Here is an 18,216-nt window from a genome sequence, read left to right on the forward strand (position 1 = left end):
TAGGGCATAGCTAAAGCAGTTCCTAGAGAATATTGAGGCTTAATTCATATACTAGAAGAGAAGGACTGAGCTAAGCATCCATCTCCAGAACTTAGAAAATCAACAACAAAATAAACCAAACAATGAAGAAGAAAGAAATAATAAAGACCAGAAATAAATTAAATGGAAAGTAAACAAGTAGTAGAGAGGATTAATAAAGCTGAAAATTGGTATTTCAAAATGGCTGATAAAATTGATAAAACTTTGGTAAGTTCATCAAGAAAAAAGTAAGAAGACACAAATATCCAATATCAGGAATAAGAAATGCTCACTACAGATGAGCAACCTTATGTCAATAAATTTGAAAAGTTAGATAAAACAAATTTCTTAAAAATATAACTTGAAGCTGAATAGATCTATAGTCATTAAGAATTTAAATCAGTATTTAAAAAGCTTCTCATAAAAAAAGTTCACATAGCTTCATTAATGAGTTCTACCAACATTTGTTGTTGCTTTGTTGTTGTTGTTGATTTTTGAGAGAGAGAGAGAGATACAGAGCATGAGCAGGGGAGGGGCAGAGAGAGAGGGAGACAAAGAATCCAAAGCAGACTCTAGTCTCCGAGCTGTCAGCACAGAGCCCGATGCGAGGCTCAAACCCACAAACCGTGAGATCATGACCTGAACCAAAGTCAGACGCTTAACTGACTGAGCCACCCAGGCGCCCCAAGTTCAACATTTAAGGAAAAAATTATTGCAATCTTCTACACACTCTTCTAGAAATTAAAAAAATGATGTGAGAAAAGAAATGAACTCATATGCATAAATCTTAAAGTATTAGTATACCAAGTTTAGTAATATATGCAAAGTGTGTGTGTGTATATATATATACACACACGTATATATGTGTGTGTATATATATATATATATATATATATATATATATATATATATCTATCTCACGACCAGTTCCTTCAAGGAGTGCAGGGTTAATTTAGCATTTTAACATCAGCCAATACAATTTACAACATTAATAGATTAAAAGAAAAAAATCATATGATTATCAAAATAGATATAGAAAAGGTAGTTAATATAATTTAATATTCATAAATGACTAATATATCATAAAAGATAATTTTCTTAGTGTTATAAAGAGTATGTACAAAAGCCTGCAGTAAACATACGTAATAGTGAAACACTGACAAGCTACAACAATGTCATTACAGCTTCTAAACAGCATTGTATGGGGGGGTTCTGGCTTATACAGTAAGTCAAGGAAAGAAACAAAATGCATGTATGATGGCTGAAAAATGTGGCAGATACCTATTTGCCCTTCCTCACCTGGACACATTTTCCATCCTCCTTTGTCATGGCCACATGACTGAGTTCTGGCCAATGCAGTGTGGACAGAAATGACATATGCTACTTCTAGGCCTGGCCCATTAACACCTCCTGCATGATCTTTCAACTTTTCACCTGTGTGCCCCTGAATGTGAATGCCAAGGGAAACCTTTGTAACAACATACTGAAGATGATTAAGCTTTGGTGAGCCTAGGTCTCTGAGGAGTTCATGAAATAAAACTGTTCTGAACTCTTTTTACTAACTGGACATCACATGATCAAGAAATAAACTTCTAGTAAGTTGTCACTAGAATTTCAAGGTTTATTTATTTACTAGTAATTGGCACATTGAAGTAGAATGCTACCAAAATTTAAAGAAATGTGGCATTAGCTTGGTGGTTGGGCAGCTAGAAGATACAATATCTAGTCTTGCTTATGGTTTGTGAAGATTTCACTTGTCTACAAATTATTTTATAAATTCAGTGCAAACCCAAAATGCATTTGCGTGGATCTTCAAAGCTGATTCTGAAGTTTACATGAAAATGCAAAAAACTCATGAAAAGTAAAGGATACTCTTACATAAGAACAAGAGAATGGAAGGACTTATTCTTCTATGCATCAAGACTTATTATAAAGCAACAGTTATTAAAACAGTGTGAAATTGATGTAGGGACAGATGACTAGGCCAATACCATGGAATGGAGAATCAGAAACAGACCCACAAATATATAGATATGACAGATGACACACTTGGCATTTTAGGGAACAGGAAAAGAACGACTTTTTTTTTTTTTTTAATTTTTTTTCAACGTTTATTTATTTTTGGGACAGAGAGAGACAGAGCATGAATGGGGGAGGGGCAGAGAGAGAGGGAGACACAGAATTGGAAACAGGCTCCAGGCTCTGAGCCATCAGCCCAGAGCCTGACGCGGGGCTCGAACTCACGGACCGCGAGATCGTGACCTGGCTGAAGTCGGACGCTTAACCGACTGCGCCACCCAGGCGCCCCAAGAACGACTTTTTAATAGTGGTGAGATGATTTGGGTTTTCTTATGGGAAAGCATGCAATTGGATTTCTACCTTGTATCATCGCAAAAGTCAACTCTGAGTGGATTAAAGAGCTAACTAAAAACAAAACTACAAAACATAAAGGTTTTCTAATATTATTATCATATCACCTTGGGTTTAAGAAATGTTTCTCTTTTTTTTTTTGTCTCAAGTTTTTATTTAAATTCCACTTAGTTAACATATAGTGTAATATTAATTTCAGGAGTAGAATTTAATGATTCATCAGTTCCATATAACACCCTGTGCTCATCACAAGTGCCCTCCTTAATACCTATCGCCTACTTAGTCCATACCCCGCCCACCTTCCCTCCACCAACCCTCATCTTGTTCTCTATAGTTATGGCTTGCCTCTTTTCCCCTTATGTTCATCTGTTTTGTTTCTTAAGTTCCACATATGAGTGGAAACATATGGTATTTGTCTTTCTGACTTTTTTTTTTTATCCCTGACTTATTTTGTGAAGCATATTACATTGTACCTCCATCCACACCATTGCAAATGGCAAGCTTTCACTCTTTTTTTGATGGCTGAGTAGTATTCCATTGTGTGTGTGTGTGTGTGTGTGTGTGTGTGTGTGTGTGTGTGTGTGTGTATGTGTACACCACAACTTCTTTACCCATTTATCAGTTGATGGACATTTGAGCTCTTTCCATAATTTGGCTATTGTTTTTTTTAATTAATTAATTTTATTTTATTTTTAAAATTTTGTAATTTATAATTTGGCTATTGTTGATAATGCTGCTATAAACATCAGGTGCATGTGCCCCTTCAAATCAGTAGCTTTGTATCCTTTGGGTAAATACCTAGTAGTGCAGTTGGTGGGTCATAGGGTAGTTCTTTTTTGAGCTCTTTGAGGAATCTCTGAACTGTTTTCCAGAGTGGCTGCACCAGTTTGCATTCCCACCAACAGTGTAAGAGGGTTCTCCTTTCTCTGCATCCTCACCAACATCTGTTGTTTCCTGAGTTGTTAATTTTAGCCATTTTGACAGGTGTGAGGTGGTATCTTATTGTAGTTTTGATTTGTGTTTCCCTGATGATGAGAGATGTTGAGCATTTTTTCATGTGTCTATTGGCCATCTGTAGATCTTTGGAAAAATGTCTATTCATGTCTTCTGCCTATTTCTTCACTGGATTATTTGTTTTTTGGGTGTTGAGTTTGGTAAGTTCTTTATATATTTTGGATACAAACCCTTTATCAGTTATGTCATTTTGCAAATGTTTTCTCCCATTCTGAGGTTGTCTTTTAGTTTTGCTGATTGTTTCCTTCGCTGTGCAGAAGCTTTTTATCTTGTTGACATAATAATAAATGAGAGGTGGTTCAAGACGGTGGCATAGGAAATTCTTGCAGTCACTTCCCACAGACACACCAAATACACAGTTATATATGGGGCAATTCTGTTTTAAAAGAAACTGAAAACTAGCTGAACAGTTATTTCATAGCAAAGGATCAAAGGCCACATCAAGGTGTGTAGGAAAGGCAGATATGTAGTCTCACCCCAAACTCCAAACTGGTCCAGGGACACAGTATTGAGAAAGGTCCCATAAATATGGAACTCCTCCCTGAGGAGCAATGGGCTTGTGCCTCACGTGAAGGACCTGCACTAGAGAGATGGGCCACAAAAACTTCTGGCTTTGATAACCAGTGGGGCTTACATCCAGGAGACACAGAGGGCTATAGAGATTGGAGGTTCTGCTCTTAAATGACTTGCTCGCAAACTTACTCACTTTGGGACCACTTCAAAGACAGCAGTTTGGAAAGATCCTAGACCATACGTGAAGGAGATGCATTTGCTAATCTTAAGGTGTCTTTTGAGGGGCAGAAGTCTTTTGGGACCTGCTGCAGGGACAGAGGCGCCGTTGGATACCATTTTAGCACTCTCACTCTATCCTTCTAGCACCTGCCTGCTGAGCTGTTGCTGGGCCCCACCAGAGGTTGTAGGTGAGCACCCTATGCCCCTGCATTGTTGGAGCAGCCCTGTCCCTTCACGCCACCACCTTGGCCTGCCTGAGGTGGGGAGCAATGGCTACCCTCCTTGGTGCTGCTGTAGCCCTGCAGATGCAGTGGGCAAGCACCCTGCATCCCTACAGGCCCCCAGACTAGCAGGTTCATGTAGCCCACAGGGATGTTCAGTGAGTAGTGGGTTCTGGTGGCCAGAGGGGGTTGCTGTTCTGGGCCCCACAGGTCTGAAACAGTCAGAAAGTTTGAGAGACAGTCAACAATTAGGGCAAGGTTAAAGGATAGGGCCACCCCTTTGAGACGTGGGGGGGGGTAACTGTTTCATGTAACACATAGAAACAAACAGAATCAAGCAAAATAAGGAAACAGAGGAATATGTTCCAATGAAAGAACAAGGTAAAACCCCAGGAAAAGACCTTAATGAAACAGAGAAGAGTAATAAATACCTAATAAAGTAATGTTATAAAAATGTTAACCAAACTCGGGGGAAGAATGGATGAGAATTGAAAAGACTTCCACAAAGAAATTGAAAATATAAGAAAGTACCAAACAGAAGTCACAGAACTGAAGTTCATAATAACCGAACTTAAAAATTCACTAGAGAGGTTCAACAGCAGACTAGCTGAAGCAGACTAGATGAATCAGTAATCTGGAAGACAGGGTAGTGGGACTTACCCAAACAGAGCAGCAAAAAGAAAAAAGAATTTTAAAAGTGAAGATAGCTTAAGGGATCTATGGGACAATTTCAAGTGGAATAAGATTCACGCTGTAGGGGTCCCAGAAGGAGAAGAGAAAGGGGCAGAAAACTTACTTGAAGAAATAATGGCTGAAAACTTTCTACCCTAGAAGTAAAATGAATATTATTTGTGGATGAATTTTATATATGGAAAGCCCTAAAGCCTCCACCAAAAAAACTGTTAGAACTAACAAATGAACGCAGTAAAGTTGCATGCTACAAAATCAATGTGGAAAAATAGGTTGCAATTTTATACATTAACAAGTAACAAAAAGAGAAATTAGGAAAACACTTCCATTTACAATTGCATCAAAAAGAATAAATTAACCTAGGAATGAACTTAACCAAGGAGATGGAAGACCTGTCCACTGAAAACTACAACACATTGATGAAAGATATTGACGAAGACATAAATAAATGGAAAGATATTCCATACTCATGGAATGGAAGAGTTGAATTTATTGAAATGTCCATATTACCCAAAGAAATCTACAGATTCAGTGCAATCCCTATTAAAATATCAATGGCATTTTTCACAGAAATGGAACAATCAATCCTAAGACTTGTATGGAACCACAAAAAAAAAAATCCCAAATACCCAAACCAGTCTTGAGAAAGAAGAACAAAGGTGAAGGCATCACACTCCCTAATTTCAAACTATGTTACAAAGCCATAGTAATCAAAACACTATGCTATTGGCATAAAAACAAACATATAGATCACGAGAACAGAATAGAGAGCCCAGAAATAATCCCATATATGTGTGGCCAATTAATTTATGACAAAGAAGGCAAAAATATACAATGTGGAAAGGATAGTCTCTTCAATAAATGGTGTTGAGAACACTGGGAAGCCACATGCAGAATAATGAAACTGGACCACTGTCTTATACCATATATAAAAATTAACTCAAAATGGATTAATGACATGAATACAAGACCAGAAACCATACAACTCATAGAAGAAACATAGGTGGTAGACTCTTTGACATCATTCTTGGCAATACTTTTTTGGATCTGACTCCAAAAGCAATGGCAGCAAACACAACAATAAACAAGTGGGACTATATCAAACTAAAAGACTTCTGCACAGAGAAGGAAACCATCAACAAAATTAAAAGGCAGTCTACTGAATAGGAGAAGATTTTTGTAAGTCATATATCTGATAAGGGATTAATATCCAAAATTTATAAAAAGCTTATAAAACTCAATAACGACAATAGCAGAATCTGAATTAAAAATGGGCAGATGATCTGAATAGACATTTTTCCAAAGAAGACATACAGATAGCCAACAGACACATGAAAAGTTGCTTAACATCATTAATTATCAAGAAATGCAAATCAGAACCATAATGAGATATCATCTCACACTTGTCAGAATGGCTGTTATCAAAAGGGTAAGAAATAACAAGTGTCAGTGAGGTTGTAGAGAAAAGGGAATCCTTGCGCATTGTTGGCAGGAATGTAAATTGGTACAGCTACTCTGGAAGACAGTTTGGAGGCTCCTCAAAAGACTAAAAATAGAACTACAATGTAATTCAGCAATTCCACTTCTGGGTATTTTTCAAAGGAAATGAAAACACTAATTTAAAAAGTATATGTACCCTTCTGTTTATTTGCAGAATTATTTACAATTGCCAAGCTATGGAAACAACATAAGCATCCATCAACAGATGAATGGGTAAAAAAAAAATGTGGGGCGCCTGGGTGGTGCAGTCGGTTAAGCGTCCGACTTCAGCCAGGTCACGATCTCGCGGTCCGTGAGTTCGAGCCCCGCGTCGGGCTCTGGGCTGATGGCTCAGAGCCTGGAGCCTGTTTCCGATTCTGTGTCTCCCTCTCTCTCTGCCCCTCGCCCGTTCATGCTCTGTCTCTCTCTGTCCCAAAAATAAGTAAACGTTGAAAAAAAAAAAAAATGTGGTGAAAGTATACAATGAAATACTACTAAGCCCTAAAAAAAAGAATGAAATCTTGCCATTTGCAATATAGATAGACCTTGAGGATATATGTTAAGTGATACAAATCACACAAAGAAAGACAACTATCATATGATTTCACTTATATATGGAATCTAAAAAAACAAATGAACAAAGAAAACAAAACAATTAAACTCAAATTGTACATAGAGTAGCTTGGTGGTTACCAGAGGGAGGGAAGTGGGTATGGGCAAAATGGGTGAAAGGGATCAAGGGGTTTAAACTTCCAGTTATAAAATAAGTAAGTCATGGGAATGTAATGTAAAGCATGGTGGTTATCGTCAATAATACTGTATTTGCAAATTTGAAAGTTGCTCAGAAAGTAAATATTAAAAGTTTGCATCACAAGAAAAATTTTTTTGTAACTCTGTATGGTGAATGATGGTAATTAGATGTATTGTGATGACCATTTCACAATGCATACAGAGGTCAAATCATGTTGTACACAGGAGACTAATATCATATATGTCAATTATACTTCAATTAAAGTCATACAGGAAATGTAAGAACAGAAAAGTTATATTTGACAAAAGATTAGTATCCAGGACATATAAAAATAGATTTTAAAAATATTTTCAATAGATATTTTATTAAAAGGGGCGCCCGGGTGGCCCAGTTGGTTAAGCGTCTGACTTCAGCTCGGGTCATAGTCTCGTGGTCTGTGGGTTCAAGCCTTGCGTTGGGCTCTGTGCTGACAGCTCAGAGCCTGGAGCCTGCTTGGGATTCTGTGTATCCCCCTCTCTTTGCCCCTCCCTCATGTGTGCTCTGTCTCTTTTGCTCTCAAAAGTAAATAAACATAAAAATTTTTTTTTAATTTTTTTTTCAACGTTTATTTATTTTTGGGACAGAGAGAGACAGAGCATGAACGGGGGAGGGGCAGAGAGAGAGGGAGACACAAAATCGGAAACAGGCTCCAGGCTCTGAGCCATCAGCCCAGAGCCTGACGCGGGGCTCGAACTCACGGACCGCGAGATCGTGACCTGGCTGAAGCCGGACGCTTAACCGACTGCGCCACCCAGGCGCCCCCAAAATTTTTTAAATATAATTAACCTACAGTGTTATATTAGTTTCAAGTGTACCATATAATAATTCAACAATTCTATACATTTCTCAGTGCTCATCAAGGTAAGTGCACTCTTTTTAAATGTTTATTTATTTATTTTGAGAGAGAGAGAGGGTGAGAGAGAACAGGGGAGGGGCAGAGAGAGAGGGAGAGAGAAAGAATCTCAAGCAGGCTTCACACTGTCAGTGCAGAGCCCAATGCGGACTTGGACTCATGATTTGTGAGATCATTACCTGAGCCGAAATCAAGAAGCAGGTGTTTAACCGACTGAGCCACCCAGGCACCCAAAATAAGTGTACTCTTAATCTCTTTTATCTACTTCACCCATCCTCCCACCCACAACCCCCACTCCTACAACCACCAGTTTGTTTGCTATATTTAAAGGGTGTTTTTTAAATTTCTTTTTTCTTTGTTTACTTTGTTGAAGTTCCACATATAAGTGAAATCATATATTTGTCACTCTCTGGTTGACTTAAATCACTTAGCCCCTTATACACTCTAGGTCCATCTATGTTGTTGCAAATGTCAAGATTTTATTCTTTTTATGGCTAATATTCATGTGTGTGGGGGGGGGTGGGTGGGTGTGTGTGTGTGGGTGTGTGTGTGACATCTTCTTTATCCATTTATCATTCGATAGACAATTGTATTGCCTTCATATCTTGGCTATTGTAAATAATGTTTCAGTAAACATAGGGGTGCATATATTTTTTTGAATTAGATTTTTCATTTTCTTTGGGTAAATACCCAATAGATTTTTTAAAAGATATACCACTGATTAGAAAAATGGACAAAAGATTTGAATAGCAGTGAGGAAACATATGAAATGATAATAGATGTCATCATTAGTCAGGGAAATGCAAGTTAAGATCAAATCAGATTCTGTTACACACCAAATATACTGACAAAAAGTAAAAAGCCTGACATTAACAGGTTTTAACGAACTGGCAGACTTTTGGAGCTTCAGGAACTCTTAGGCATTGATGTGGTTTTGTAAATTGGTACAATTACTCTGGAAAATGAATCAGCATCTAGTTAATTTGAAGACATGCAGACTTTATAAGCCCATGATTTTATTTCTAGGTATGTATTCAAGAGAAACACATATATGTGTGTAACAGAATACATGGCAAGAATGTTCTTAGTAGCCCCTAGCTGGTAATATTCATCAACAGCAGAATTGATATATCACTAGTGGTTTCTTCATGCAACAGATATTATGAAGCAATGAAAATGAAGAAAATAGAAGAATCTCATGAATGTAATAGTAAATGAAAGATTAAAATAACAGTACAGTTTCATTTATATAAATTTCTCAAGTGGGCAAAACTAAACTGTCTTTTCTAGGTGTGCCTATGCACCAAAGAAATTATTGTCACAAAAACAGGCATGCTTACAACTAGAAAGACAGAAGGTATTGTCACCAGAAGGGACACATGGAGGGCTTTCAAGGATGATGGCAATGATGTATTTATTGGACTGAGTGGTGGTTATATGAGTGTTCTCTTCATGATAAATATTTTAATGTTATATATAGCAACATATTCTATATAATACATATTATTGATGTGAACACTTTAATAAACTGCATTTGTTTTATGTACTTTTGTAAATTTATTACCTTTTTGTAATTAGATCTAGAAATTACAAAGAGTAATATGTTCATTTCCACTTCTGCTAATAAACAATGTCCATGAACAATGTCCATGCTGAAGGAACGTGTGAGCATGTGTGGTTGGTGCTGATTCACATGTAAACATCTTATAAATCTCATGTACATGCTTAATGTTCAGTAGTGGAGTACTTTGGTGGTCTCATTGCTATGAAACTTTAAGATTTGGGCAAGAAAGAGTGATATAGAAATTTGAAAAATTTGCAAGTTTTCTTATGCATTTTGATGATAATTTGAACATTTCAGGACTCATTATTTAAACTTGGGAGTTAATTGCATAAATGGATATAAAGTCCCAGACAGTCTAAAAAAGATATAATAATTTAAAATATTTCCTCTTGCCAGACATAAATGGAATTTCCCTTTTATGGAAGCAAAATCTATACTAAGATAACTTTTTACCTTTCAGGGAGAAATCACCACATCTTTTCAAAATAATTTATTTATGAATATAGAAGTAATGTTTCTCATTATTGAAAATGAAAATCTTCCTTTTAGGTAGAGTGAATATTTGGCACTTCTGTTATATAGCAATATCATTGTATCTCTCACGAGATGCATTGCATTAAAACATAGGAAGAATATTGTGAAAATGATAGGGAACACAGTGTTTCCTTTTAGAAGAGAGGCACATAATATCTTTCATAGTTCACTATATCCTACGTCATTTTATTTTTACTTAAATTATGTATTATTTACAAATTGGGACCATATTCGCTACGACATGGGGTTTGGAGTAAGCTAGTTCCAGATCCAGCATTGGCTTGGGTCAATGATTAATCTCTGAGTATCAGTTTTATCTTCTGGGAAATGGGTTTGATAATAATAGTCCACATACTTAAAGAATTGAATGAACAGTATAAAATGTAATGGCACATGGTGAAGGCTCTAGGATCATTCGCTTTTTTGTTGATCACTTGAATGAAACATTAGTTGCATCTGTAGTTAAGATATGTTTAGTTTAATAGGCATTTATGTGTATAATTGTAACTAACTGGGAGAACTGTGTATTTTATGCATTATGTTCAGACATGAGAAGTGAAAAAGATCAGTTAGTTTTTCTTAACTGATATGGCTTGTATTCTTGTCAGGCAGAGGTTGAAATGGGCCATTGGAGTTGTATTAAATCTGGACTGGCCAGTTTCATAGTGGATCATTTGTCATATTTTCTCTGCCCCAATATTTTTTCCTCTGAGAGTTATTTTCACAGTCCATAGGAAGAAGAGAGTACTTGAAGAATAACATTTGTCTCCTTCTCTTCCTCCTTCTCTCCCTTCCTCCCACTGTCTTTCACTCCTACCTTCCTTCCTTCCTTTTTTTTTTTCCATTTTTTGTTTTATTTTTTTTTTATTTATATATGAAATTTATTGTCAAATTGGTTTCCATACAACACCCAGTGCTCATCCCAAAAGGTGCCCTCCTCAATACCCATCACCCACCCTCTCCTCCCTCCCACCCCCCATCAACCCTTAGTTTGTTCTCAGTTCTCAACAGTCTCTTATGCTTTGGCTCTCTCCCACTCTAACCTTTTTTTTTTTTTTCCTTCCCCTCCCCCATGGGTTCCTGTTAAGTTTCTCAGGATCTACATAAGAGTGAAACCATATGGTATCTGTCTTTCTCTGTATGGCTTATTTCACTTAGCATCACACTCTCCAGTTCCATCCACGTTGCTACAAAAGGCCATATTTCATTTTTTTTCATTGCCACGTAGTATTCCATTGTGTATATAAACCACAATTTCTTTATCCATTCATCAGTTGATGGACATTTAGGCTCTTTCCATAATTTCCATAATTTGGCTATTGTTGAGAGTGCTGCTATGAACATTGGGGTACAAGTGCCCCTATGCATCAGTACTCCTGTGTCCCTTGGATAAATTCCTAGCAGTGCTATTGCTGGGTCATAGGGCAGGTCTATTTTTAATTTTCTGAGGAACCTCCACACTGCTTTCCAGAGCGGCTGCACCAATTTGCATTCCCACCAACAGTGCAAGAGGGTTCCTGTTTCTCCACATCCTCTCCAGCATCTATAGTCTCCTGATTTGTTCATTTTGGCCACTCTGACTGGCGTGAGGTGATACCTGAGTGTGGTTTTGATTTGTATTTCCCTGATAAGGAGCGACGCTGAACATCTTTTCATGTGCCTGTTGGCCATCGGATGTCTTCTTTAGAGAAGTGTCTATTCATGTTTTCTGCCCATTTCTTCACTGGGTTATTTGCTTTTCGGGTGTGGAGTTTGGTGAGCTCTTTATAGATTTTGGATACTAGCCCTTTGTCCGATATGTCATTTGCAAATATCTTTTCCCATTCCATTGGTTGCCTTTTAGTTTTGTTGGTTGTTTCCTTTGCTGTGCAGAAGCTTTTTATCTTCATAAGGTCCCAGTAATTCACCTTTGCTTTTAATTCCCTTGCCTTTGGGGATGTGTTGAGTAAGAGATTGCTACGGCTGAGGTCAGAGAGGTCTTTTCCTGCTTTCTCCTCTAAGGTTTTGATGGTTTCCTGTCTCACATTCAGGTCCTTTATCCATTTTGAGTTTATTTTTGTGAATGGTGTGAGAAAGTGGTCTAGTTTCAACCTTCTGCATGTTGCTGTCCAGTTCTCCCAGCACCATTTGTTAAAGAGACTGTCTTTTTTCCATTGGATGTTCTTTCCTGCTTTGTCAAAGATGAGTTGGCCATACGTTTGTGGGTCTAGTTCTGGGGTTTCTATTCTATTCCATTGGTCTATGTGTCTGTTTTTGTGCCAATACCATGCTGTCTTGATGATGACAGCTTTGTAGTAGAGGCTAAAGTCTGGGATTGTGATGCCTCCTGCTTTGGTCTTCTTCTTCAAAATTACTTTGGCTATTCGGGGCCTTTTGTGGTTCCATATGAATTTTAGGATTGCTTGTTCTAGTTTCGAGAAGAATGCTGGTGCAATTTTGATTGGGATTGCATTGAATGTGTAGATAGCTTTGGGTAGTATTGACATTTTGACACTATTTATTCTTCCAATCCATGAGCAGGGAATGTCTTTCCATTTCTTTAAATCTTCTTCAATTACCTTCATAAGCTTTCTATAGTTTTCAGCATACAGATCCTTTACATCTTTGGTTAGATTTATTCCTAGGTATTTTATGCTTCTTGGTGCAATTGTGAATGGGATCAGTTTCTTTATTTGTCTTTCTGTTGCTTCATTGTTAGTGTATAAGAATGCAACTGATTTCTGTACATTGATTTTGTATCCTGCAACTTTGCTGAATTCATGTATCAGTTCTAGCAGACTTTTGGTGGAGTCTATCGGATTTTCCATGTATAATATCATGTCATCTGCAAAAAGCGAAAGCTTGACTTCATCTTTGCCAATTTTGATGCCTTTGATTTCCTTTTGTTGTCTGATTGCTGATGCTAGAACTTCCAGCACTATGTTAAACAACAGCAGTGAGAGTGGGCATCCCTGTCGTGTTCCTGATCTCAGGGAAAAAGCTCTCAGTTTTTCCCCGTTGAGGATGATGTTAGCTGTGGGCTTTTCATAAATGGCTTTTATGATCTTTAAGTATGTTCCTTCTATCCCGACTTTCTCAAGGGTTTTTATTAAGAAAGGGTGCTGGATTTTGTCAAAGGCCTTTTCTGCATCGATTGACAGGATCATATGGTTCTTCTCTTTTTTTTTTGTTAATGTGATGTATCACGTTGATTGATTTGCGAATGTTGAACCAGCCCTGCATCCCAGGAATGAATTCCACTTGATCATGGTGAATAATTCTTTTTATATGCCGTTGAATTCGATTTGCTAGTATCTTATTGAGAATTTTTGCATCCATATTCATCAGGGATATTGGCCTGTAGTTCTCTTTTTTTACTGGGTCTCTGTCTGGTTTAGGAATCAAAGTAATACTGGCTTCATAGAATGAGTCTGGAAGTTTTCCTTCCCTTTCTATTTCTTGGAATAGCTTGAGAAGGATAGGTATTATCTCTGCTTTAAACGTCTGGTAGAACTCCCCTGGGAAGCCATCTGGTCCTGGACTCTTATTTGTTGGGAGATTTTTGATAACCGATTCAATTTCTTCGCTGGTTATGGGTCTGTTCAAGCTTTCTATTTCCTCCTGATTGAGTTTTGGAAGAGTGTGGGTGTTCAGGAATTTGTCCATTTCTTCCAGGTTGTCCAATTTGTTGGCATATAATTTTTCATAGTATTCCCTGATAATTGTTTGTATCTCTGAGGGATTGGTTGTAATAATTCCATTTTCATTCATGATTTTATCTATTTGGGTCATCTCCCTTTTCTTTTTGAGAAGCCTGGCTAGAGGTTTGTCAATTTTGTTTATTTTTTCAAAAAACCAACTCTTGGTTTCGTTGATCTGCTCTACAGTTTTTTTAGATTCTATATTGTTTATTTCTGCTCTGATCTTTATTATTTCTCTTCTTCTGCTGGGTTTAGGCTGCCTTTGCTGTTCTGCTTCTATTTCCTTTAGGTGTGCTGTTAGATTTTGTATTTGGGATTTTTCTTGTTTCTTGAGATAGGCCTGGATTGCAATGTATTTTCCTCTCAGGACTGCCTTCGCTGCGTCCCAAAGCGTTTGGATTGTTGTATTTTCATTTTCGTTTGTTTCCATATATTTTTTAATTTCTTCTCTAATTGCCTGGTTGACCCACTCATTCGTTAGTAGGGTGTTCTTTAACCTCCATGCTTTTGGAGGTTTTCCAGACTTTTTCCTGTGGTTGATTTCAAGCTTCATAGCATTGTGGTCTGAAAGTATGCATGGTATGATTTCAATTCTTGTAAACTTATGAAGGGCTGTTTTGTGACCCAGTATATGATCTATCTTGGAGAATGTTCCATGTGCACTCGAGAAGAAAGTATATTCTGTTGCTTTGGGATGCAGAGTTCTAAATATATCTGTCAAGTCCATCTGATCCAATGTCTCATTCAGGGCCCTTGTTTCTTTATTGACCGTGTGTCTAGATGATCTATCCATTTCTGTAAGTGGGGTGTTAAAGTCCCCTGCAATTACCACATTCTTCTCAATAAGGTTGCTTATGTTTATGAGTAATTGTTTTATATATTTGGGCGCTCCGGTATTCGGCGCATAGACATTTATAATTGTTAGCTCTTCCTGATGGATAGACCCTGTCACTATTATATAATGTCCTTCTTCATCTCTTGTTACAGCCTTTAATTTAAAGTCTAGTTTGTCTGATAGAAGTATGGCTACTCCAGCTTTCTTTTGGCTTCCAGTAGCATGATAAATAGTTCTCCATCCCCTCACTCTCAATCTAAAGGTGTCCTCAGGTCTAAAATGAGTCTCTTGTAGACAGCAAATAGATGGGTCTTGTTTTTTTATCCATTCTGATACCCTATGTCTTTTGGTTGGCGCATTTAATCCATTTACATTCAGTGTTATTATAGAAAGATGTGGGTTTAGAGTCATTGTGATGTCTGTATGTTTTATGCTTGTAGTGATGTCTCTGGTACTTTGTCTCACAGGGTCCCCCTTAGGATCTCTTGTAGGGCTGGTTTAGTGGTGACAAATTCCTCAGTTTTTGTTTGTTTGGGAAGACCTTTATCTCTCCTTCTATTCTAAATGACAGACTTGCTGGATAAAGGATTCTCGGCTGCATATTTTTTCTGTCTAGCACACTGAAAATCTCGTGCCAATTCTTTCTGGCCTGCCAAGTTTCAAAAGAGAGATCAGTCACGAGTCTTATAGGTCTCCCTTTATATGTGAGGGCACGTTTACCCCTTGCTGCTTTCAGAATTTTCTCTTTATCCTTGTATTTTGCCAGTTTCACTATGATATGTCGTGCAGAAGATCGATTCAAGTTACGTCTGAAGGGAGTTCTCTGTGCTCTTGGATTTCAATGCCTTTTTCCTTCCCCACTTCAGGGAAGTTCTCAGCTATGATTTCTTCAAGTACCCCTTCAGCACCTTTCCCTCTCTCTTCCTCCTCTGGGATACCAATTATGCGTATATTATTTCTTTTTAGTGTATCACTTAGTTCTTTAATTTTCCCCTCATACTCCTGGATTTTTTTATCTCTCTTTTTCTCAGCTTCCTCTTTTTCCATAACTTTATCTTCTAGTTCACCTATTCTCTCCTCTGCCTCTTCAATCCGAGCCGTGGTGGTTTCCATTTTGTTATGCATTTCGTTTAAAGCGTTTTTCAGCTCCTCGTGACTGTTCCTTAGTCCCTTGATCTCTGTAGCAAGAGATTCTCTGCTGTCAGCTATACTGTTTTCAAGCCCAGCGATTAATTTTATGACTATTATTCTAAATTTACTTTCTGTTATATTATTTAAATCCTTTTTGATCAGCTCATTAGCTGTTGTTATTTCCTGGAGATTCTTCTGAGGGGAATTCTTCCACTTGGTCATTTTGGATAGTCCCTGGCGTGGTGAGGACCTGCAGGGCACTTCCCCTGTGCTGTGGTGTATAACTGGAGTTGGTGGGCGGAGCCGCAGTCAGACCTGATGTCTGCCCCCAGCCCACCGCTGTGTCCACAGTCAGACTGGTGTGTGCCTTCTCTTCCCCTCTCCTAGGGGCAGGATTCACTGTGGGGTGGGGTGGCCTGTCTGGGCTACTTGCACACTGCCAGGCTTGTGATGCTGGGGATCTGGTGTCTTAGCTGGGGTGGGTAGGCAAGGTGCACGGGGGCAGGAGGGGCAGGCTTAGCTTGCTTCTCCTTAGGTGATCCACTTCAGGAGGGGCCCTGTGGCAGCAGGAGGGAGTCAGATCCGCTGCCGGAGGTTTGGCTCCGCAGAAGCGCAGAGTTGGGTGTTTGCACGGAGCGAGCAAGTTCCCTGGCAGTAACTGGTTCTCTTTGGGATTTTGGCTGGGGGATGGGCGGGGGAGATGGCGCTGGCGAGCGCCTTTGTTCCTCACCAAACTGAGCTCTGTCGTTGGGGGGCTCAGCAGCTCTCCTTCCCTTTGTCCTCCAGCCTTCCCGCTTTCTGAGCAGAGCTGTTAACTTATGACCTCCCAGCCGCTAAGTCGCGCTTGCTGTCGGAACACAGTCCGTCAGGCCCCTCCGCTTTTTGCCAGCCAGACTCGGGGGCTCTGCTTGGCCGGCGAGCCGCCCCTCCGCCCCGGCTCCCTCCCGCCAGTCCGTGGAGCGCGCACTGCCTCGCCGTCCTTCCTACCCTCTTCCGTGGGCCTCTCGTCTGCGCTTGGCTCCGGCGACTCCGTTCTGCTAATCCTCTGGCGGTTTTCTGGGTTATTTAGGCAGGTGTAGGTGGAATCTAAGTGATCAGCAGGACGCGCAGTGAGCCCAGCTCCTCCTACGCCGCCATCTTTCCTCTCCAGCCCCTTCCTTTTTTTCAATGTGTTTCAAATTCAAAATGAGATGTCATTTAAAATTGACAGAATTAATTTTTCAGTCAGGTAAAGTAAGGTTGTTCCATATTAATAAGGCTTATCTCAAACACCCGAGTTTAAAGGCCAGGTATGCCAGTAAGTGTCATGTGGGTGATGATAAGAAGGGCTGTCTATCACTGTGAGGGATGCAGGCTCATCTATCTGTTGGAGGACCTTAGGGCTCTGTGATTTTTTTCCCTGTGGAGGCCCTATTTAGCCAGTGGGCTAAGGAGAGTTGAGTGGAAATAAGAAATCTGAGTCCTTGAGGACCATGGAGCCCACCTTAGTAGCTTTCACTTATTTTAAGTGAAAAAGAAATGTAATTCTATTTTGTTTAAGTCAATATTATTTTTGCCTCTCTGTAAAACTGATGGAGGTTCCTAATTGGTGTGGTGAGATAGGACCATACTAATTTTTGAGAGATATGAGACTTTATGGGAGATGTGAAAAGATGCTGTAGCCACCAGCAAACACATTATGACAACTTTAATGTTTCTTTTTTTGCCTGCCCAAACTTTTAAATAAGTAGGAAAACAGACTTTTTTCTTTCTTCTTACAATTAAGAACTTTATCTCTTTGCAATTGTATACATGTTGATTTCAATTCCTGCTTATTCATTTAAAGACTGTAATATTCTTCCCTTCTTTTTAGATTTTCAATGTGTAACTTACAGTACTATTTTACCTGAAAAATTTTCTTTTTGCTTTTTTAAATGTTTATTTATTTTTGAGAGAGAGAGAGAGAAAGAGAGAGAGAGAATGTGAGTGGGGAAGGGTCAGAGAGAGAGAGAGGGAGACACAGAATCTGAAGCAGGCTCCAGGCTCTGAGCTGTCAGCACAGGGCCGGATGCAGGGCTTGAACTCACAAACTGTGAGAGCATGACCTGGGCCAAAGTCAGATGCCTAACTTACTGAGCCACCCAGGTGCCCCTGAAAAATTTTTAAAAGAGGTCTTGTATTCTCTAATGCAAACCTTCATTCTCTTGAATTTGGGGATAAGAAAAGAAAAGAGAAGAGATGGGAAAGGAGAAGAGGGGAGGGAAAAAGGCGAAAGAAAGAAAGAAAGAAAGAAAGAAAGACCATAAAACCATAATGGTAACCACTA

At 38.8% G+C, this 18,216-nt stretch overlaps 1 protein-coding gene across 5 annotated transcripts in view; it reads left to right on the forward strand.

Moving 5' to 3' along the window:
• The window catches only part of MSRA (methionine sulfoxide reductase A), a 462,984-nt gene that overhangs the window by 314,218 nt on the left and 130,550 nt on the right, over positions 1–18,216 (forward strand). The gene's annotated exons all lie outside the window — the stretch shown is intronic.

Source organism: Puma concolor, chromosome B1, assembly GCF_028749965.1.
Source record: "Puma concolor isolate L17-30 chromosome B1, mPumCon1.1.hap2, whole genome shotgun sequence".
Lineage (NCBI taxonomy): Eukaryota > Metazoa > Chordata > Mammalia > Carnivora > Felidae > Puma > Puma concolor.